Source organism: Pinus tabuliformis, chromosome 7 (assembly GCF_031772625.1).
Source record: "Pinus tabuliformis cultivar Carrire ecotype Pingquan chromosome 7, CPIR1, whole genome shotgun sequence".
NCBI classification, from domain to species: Eukaryota; Viridiplantae; Streptophyta; class Pinopsida; order Pinales; family Pinaceae; genus Pinus; species Pinus tabuliformis.
The window spans coordinates 1,525,063,414-1,525,070,378 of record NC_142293.1 but is presented as its reverse complement, the minus strand read 5'-3'; the positions used below and the strand labels follow the sequence as shown (position 1 = coordinate 1,525,070,378).

The 6,965-nt window shown below is 39.4% G+C and overlaps 1 pseudogene; it reads left to right on the top strand.

Moving 5' to 3' along the window:
• The first annotated feature begins 6,069 nt into the window (after positions 1 to 6,069).
• On the top strand, positions 6,070 to 6,965 carry LOC149253641 (transcription factor SRM1 pseudogene; annotated as a pseudogene).

The following is a 6,965-nucleotide window of genomic DNA, read 5'->3' as shown; positions in this document are numbered from 1 at the left end:
AGTAATACTTTTTCTCTATATTTTAGGATAGGGAGATGTTGTAGTGGAGCCTCAAATCAATGAGGCATTAAATCAAAAAGTAACAATACAACATTAGCTCAAATAATAACATGAAAACACAAAATGTCTTGTGAATTAAGAAAGTAACAAAAAGTAAAAAGTAATAAAAATAATAAATATGGTCAATTTAATTTCTTATAATGTAATTTTTTTTTATCAAAAAATAAATAAAAACAATTTTTCCATTATTATTATTATTATAATTTTTATAAATGTGTATCACATTAAAAGAAATTAAAATAATGACATTACATATGAGTAATCATGATATTTTAGAATTTCATGTTTAAGTTTAATTAATAACCATATGAAAACACCCTTTTTCTCTAAAAGTTATATATACATATACATTTATATATGTATATCTTTTTTTTTTGTAAATTGGAGTTTTCTATTCATTTTTCAAAGGATTACATCGTGGGTTTCTCATAACCAAAATGCCTTTTGCCTCATTCCGACTGGACTTGTTGGCAAAGGAGGAACTGGCAAAAAACATAAAGACAAGAGGAGAACAAAACTATTAGATTTCATGCAAGTTTCCCATAGTAGACAAAATTCACCCAAATTCAAAATACAGGCGACCATCATCCTAAAATATCAACATTACCCAGATCTAGAGCATCCAATCCATCTTCTAGCGGTTGTGGTTGGTGAAATGCCTCATGCACGTGTGCTTCTATATGCGCCATGCACCCTTCCAATTGAGCCTGGCAATCTTGAATTTGCTTCTACCCACATCGGAGAGACACTGGCCTGTCCATCATGTGCCACTTGTTGTGTTGTAAATTGCTCATAAAGGTAATAAGCTAATTCTAGTCCATCATGTCGGTCTTGAGCTAGTTGTTCTACCATCAAAGTGAGTTGTCTCAATTAGGCTTCGAGGGAATTGAATGGAGGTGGGAGGTCCACCTTGCTTGGAGAAATGGCATCTTGATCGACCTCCTCACCGATATCATGCTTGTCCACTAGGTGCGAAACTCCCATTCCTTGAGGGTCAACCCCTCTCTAGGCACAACATTGTTGTCGTTGCATCCCCTTCCCCTCCCTCCTAGGTCCCCAAATTGCCCAGGTCCCACACCCCTCAGACCAAGTTACAAAAACCTCTCCATAGGCCCTACCATTAGACCATCATCAAAGAGTTTCCCACTTACCCCAGCCTTGCAACAGTCCTACGTACCCACACAAACCAACCACACCTCATATGACCAAATGGCCAACACTTGAATCACAAAGCCACTCTCTAGGGTCTATGAGCCACCCCACGACCAACGTCACCACAAACCTAGAGCTCACAAATGAACCAATAACCACACCACAAGACGAGTTTCGAGTTTCTACCAAACCCGACCCAATTATTGCACCGACTAGACTGGCAAAGCCCTTCAAAGCATAAGTCCAAACAAAATAAACACCAAAGGAAAAATTAAGAGAAATTATTCGCACCACACCGCAACTAAATGACCAACAAACCACATTGTTGTTGTCCTGCACTTCGACAATTGTATCAAAGCCACATTGGTGCACCCACCCAAGAGCTTTTCCTACCCACAGAGTCCCAGGTAGCCATAGCTGGAACCAACTCCAAAGCTAACAGCACATTAAACCTCCTCAAAACATATCCTTTCCTCACATTCCACATTTTGGGAGTGTGGCATGGCTTGAAGGCTAAGCCACCCTGCGCATCTGAACTGTTCGCACCCTCCGCACTCACCACCTTCATCTCACACAACTCACAAATGAATCACTCGACCAACCTAACTTCAATTAACTGCTCCGTCGTCTCTAGAACCTTCATGCAACTCCCGCTAGGTGAAGCATACTCATCCCACATGATATTAATCATTGATGCATGGTGAATGAAATACCACCCCCCTCTTGAGTCGTTGTTCGCCCTACTTACACCCCCATCGGGGACATTTATATATACATATCACATTAAAAATTTAAATTATAAAAATACAAAGTAAAACCTTATATATAAGTAACCATAATATTTTAGAACTTCGTGTTTAAATTTAATTAATAACCATATAAAAATTTAATATTTACACTAAACTTTTTTCTCTAAGTTATATATATATATATAAGTTAAATTAAAAAATAATAAAACATGTCAAAGAAAAATGTTATACACATATATATGTAGCTATATATATTCTATATATATTCTAAAGGTTTTAATGAAACCACTATAAAACCATCTTAACTCTGATCTACCTAGCTCACATATGGATTAAATCTCTTAAGATGTAAAATTTAGTGCAAAATTTGGAAGGAATGTTTGCACCTAGAAAGTTTTGATTCCTCTCTACACTTGGTAAATGAGAATTTAAGACATGCCACTTCTTAATAATATTATTTATGATTAGATAAATTTATTTAGAGGAAATATTCGGGCAAATCCACCCAAAGGGATCACATCACACTGGCTTATTAGCAAAGCCTAACCCTGAGGGCGTCGAGGGTAATTGATCCCTTGACCTTCCATCAGCAAGGTGCTTTAGTGATGGGAACTCCACCAATTAAGCTAACCCTCGAGGATATATATTCATTTTTTCTTATTTTTAATTTTGACTTTAACCTTTTTTTTGACATGTTTTATAATTTTTATAATTGCGCTAAGGGACGCTCTCCAACCTAGCATGGTAGAGATGTTGTGATGTATTGTCCTATCATGTTTAACATTGATGTTGTAATTTCATGTCCTATCTTATCCTTTTAACATTTTGACTCTCTCAAATCACATAAAAATAAAAAGTAAATAAATAATAATTAATTATAGCAAAATAGTAGGCGGTGACATTAATGAGGATTAGACTGGTAGGCGGTGAGAGGATGAGCCACATGGCCGTCTGCGTTCCCTCCCAAGCCAGCCTGAGCCGAATTCATGGCCGCCTGCAAGCAGCATTTAATGGGTGCTCGGGCCGAGAACTGCCCATTATGTGCACAGATATGGACTCCCCTCCCCCCCTGCTCCATTGCAATTGTCCGCCCCAAGCTGCTGAACCCTGTTCTCGCACTGTCACCGGGAGCCGTTGCTGGTTAGTGAGTTGTGTTGACCTTGGCAATGGGCATCACTACTCTCAATCCAGGCTTTGCAATTTGACTTCTGCCCAACCTTCCCCTGTTCATCCTCTGCTCAATTCCTCAGCCATCTCTTCCACTTATAACTCGGCTTGGCATTCTGCCATGGCTCGCATTCGTCATCATATGAGAAGCCGAAGAGGTGGAAGTCGTGGTGGTAGCGTCCGCCCTCCAGCGACGCTGAGCCCTGATTCCATCTCCCCCTCCTCTTCCCCTGAAATTCCTTACCCTCATAGCTCGATCTCCGGCAAGTATCCTGATACCCGCAGTGGTCGGGGATGCACACAGCTTCCAGGAGTTTGCCAAAGAGATGTCGCGATCCACACTGCCAACTTCCCATTGCCCCCTCACCCAGCTCCCCACTCGACCCAATTTTGCTTCCACAGCACCCTGAACAGACCGGTCATTACTGCCACCATTACCATTGTTTTCTCTGAAGAAAATGAGCCGCAGGATGCCCCGTCGGGAAGTACTGGAGCGCAGCAATAGGAGGCACACAGGCTTAGGAATGGACGAGATTCTGGAAAGCACTCAATGGACGAGGAAATGGGTACTCTGCATGGCAAGGCCCTGGGTGGCGGTCCGCATACAGCGGGAGGAAGTTCTGGAGACACGCGACCACCAGGTGGCAGCATGGTTGACGCGTCAGGACCGCATGCAGCTGCTGGCAGCTCTGGTGGCGTCCAAACTGCTCGTGGGCCACACAACGGCGTGTCGGAGGAGGAGGATGACTGGTACCAGTATGCATGCCTCATCGAAGAGGAGCCCGCCCCGGACGAGCTCAAGTGACGACGCGTGGCAGCCAGGTGCCACCCATATGCCAGCTGAGGTCTCCTTTGTTGACTGGCTCTTTTCTGTTATGACTGTTCTGTTGGAACTTCTCTGGGTTTATGATTATTCTGTTGGAATCTCTCTTGTTTTGTTATTTCCTATTTTAAAGACTGATATCCCACATCTGGGTATTTTTTCCTTTGCGGACTGGTTTCCCCATCGATGGGGCAATCAAGTTATTTTCTGATAGACAATGTTCAACACTGCTGAGGCCTGTGCCTCCTTGTAATCATATTTTGTTACATATTAATAGATAAACTTTACTTAGAATTTTTTTTTTATAGTAAAATAGTCAATTTTTGGACTCTAAATTTTGAATACAATATATGTATTTTAAAATATAATATAATATAATTTTTTAATAAAATTATTCATTTTTTATATTAAAAAAATGATTACTTTCATTAAAAATTTAAAATATAATATTTTCACCCTCTTATAAAAATATTGTTATTTCCATTAATGGAAAAAATATTTTTTGTTCCCAATCCCCAACCCAGTACTTTTAATTTGGTCAAATTACATTAAAATAATAATAATAAGGAAAAATAATCAATTTATTGTTTTCTATCCACCTTTTAAAAACCCATTTTTTTGCTAATAATATTCTTATGGTATTTATATAATCCAAGGTTTTGAAACTATCATTATGTAAAGCATTTTCTTGCATCCATAAGCTATCAACCAAACAGAGCTCCATTTCACCAATTATTCATGGCCTTTTAATTTTAACCACTAGCAAAATTTCACAAATCTTGTGCACAGACAATTCTCGCATGGAAACAAGTAAGTGAAATATATATTTGATTTGGATCATTTTCATCTTTAGGGTTTCTTTTTATCCATTATTTCCCTTTTGTCTCTCCACACGAAAGGAGTCAGAATGCCAAAAGATGATGATGAAACTGGTGTGCATCTCTAAAGGTTTAACCCACTTCCTCCCAAAAGCTCTAGTGTGCATCTCTAAAGGTTTAACCCACTTCCTCCCAAAAGCTCTGTAAAAAATGGAGATTTCCCCGATTATTTTCATTGTAATTCGGCTCATCATTGATACCCACCTACAAAATATGTGCAATGCTCCTTCCATATAATAATTTTTAACAAAACAAACTGGAAACTTGACTCGAAAATTGCACAAGAAGCCATCCAACAAATTCATGGAAATTAAGGCTAATATGTATTGCCTTAAACCTCGTTGCTAAATATGTGCAAGATTGATCTATATCACAATCTTCTCAAGATTTGTGCTTAGTGTTAAACAAATAATTTATCATTTATATTTAATAGTATGGAGGGGATTTTTTATTATCATAATCATTCTTGTCTTATTAACTTGACTTGAAAATTGCATGGGAAGCCATCCAACAAATTCATGGAAATTAAGACTAATATGTATTGCCTTAAACCCCATTGCTAAATATGTGCAAGATTGATCTATATCACAATCTTCTCGAGATTTGTGCTTATTGTTAAATAAATAATTTATAATTTCTTCTCGAGATTTGGGCTTATTGTTAAATAAATAATTTATAATTTATATTTAATAGTATGGAGGGGATTTTTTATTATCATGATCATTTTTGTCTTATTTGTTTCTAGATCCAACATACTATGGGAGTGATACTAAATTCGTTTTTCGTCGCCGCCTAGAAAAATGTCTGGCTTCAGTCGTCGGCAATTCCTTCGCCCTCCCCCACCTTTCCGCATTAAAGTCGTGGTCTGACAGGATTGCCCGATTTCCATCACATTCTTGCCGCGGAGAGTTAATGCAAGTTTCAATTCGAATTTTCTGCAAACCGCGAGCTGCTCCCTGACCAATTCGACTCGGCACTCCCCCTCACCGGCTCACCAGAAAATTCACTCCCGAGCTTGACTCGGCACCTGAGGTTTGGTGGGTGGATTTTCTTGTTTCTTGTCTTGTGTTTCAATATCTGTTGCATTGATGCAACCTGCTATGTATTTTCTATGTGGTCTTGGTAAGGTAGGTTTGTTCTATTAATGTTGCGGGAACTATTGGTCACTCTTCCAATCTTGAGGAGTTGCTATGGGCATAAGCAATATATGCTCCAGTGATGATGGCAGACTCTACTGAATATGGGCACCGTCATCTATAGACAGATGCAGGATGCCTGCTCAGGCACTGTTTATGGCAGACAGTAATCCACATGTTTATTTGTTCTTTTTCTTGAACACTTGCTGTAAAATGTAGTAAAGATCTGTTAAAAGTGCAGTTGAGTGCCATAATAATAGGAATGGAAAGGTCTGTCATAAAAGTTTTAGGATAGGGAAGGAGGTCATAGAGTATGCCTGGTTGAACTTTATAACTGAGTTATGCACATCATGTTCTTGCTGAAGCAGGTTATTTCTGCTTGGACTGGACAAGTTTCGTAAAGGTGACTGGCGTAGCATCTCCAGAAATTGTGTTATATCTAGGACTCCTACCCAGGTGGCTAGTCATGCTCAGAAATATTATAACCCTCTGAACTCTGCAAACAAAGACAGAAGACGGTCTAGTATTCATGATATCACTAGCGTGAACGATGGAGACACATCAACACCACAGGGACCTATCACAGGTCAAGAGAATGGTTCCGCAGGAGCTGCGGAAAAGCCTCCTAAGAGTTTGTCTCAGCGATCTCTACCAAGAGTTGTCGCATATGGACCTCATGTGGGTCAACCTATTGCTGGGCCTGTTAGTTCTGCTGTTGGTACTCCCATCATGATTCCTCCTGGACATGTTCCTTATGTTTCAAGTGGAACTTTTCCAGGATCAGTAGTTCCTGGTACTCCCATGAATGTTGTGCCAGTTGCATATGCCATTTCTCAGCCAACAATGCATCAATAGAAAGAATGCAATTGCTCAAAACTTAAAAGCGAGGGACTGAATCTAACTTGTACATGTAAGTGTGCTCTTTATGTTCCCTTATGGTGTAATGTAGGAAGCAGCACTGCTCTGTCAACAAATCTGTATATGCTGGCAAACTTGTTTA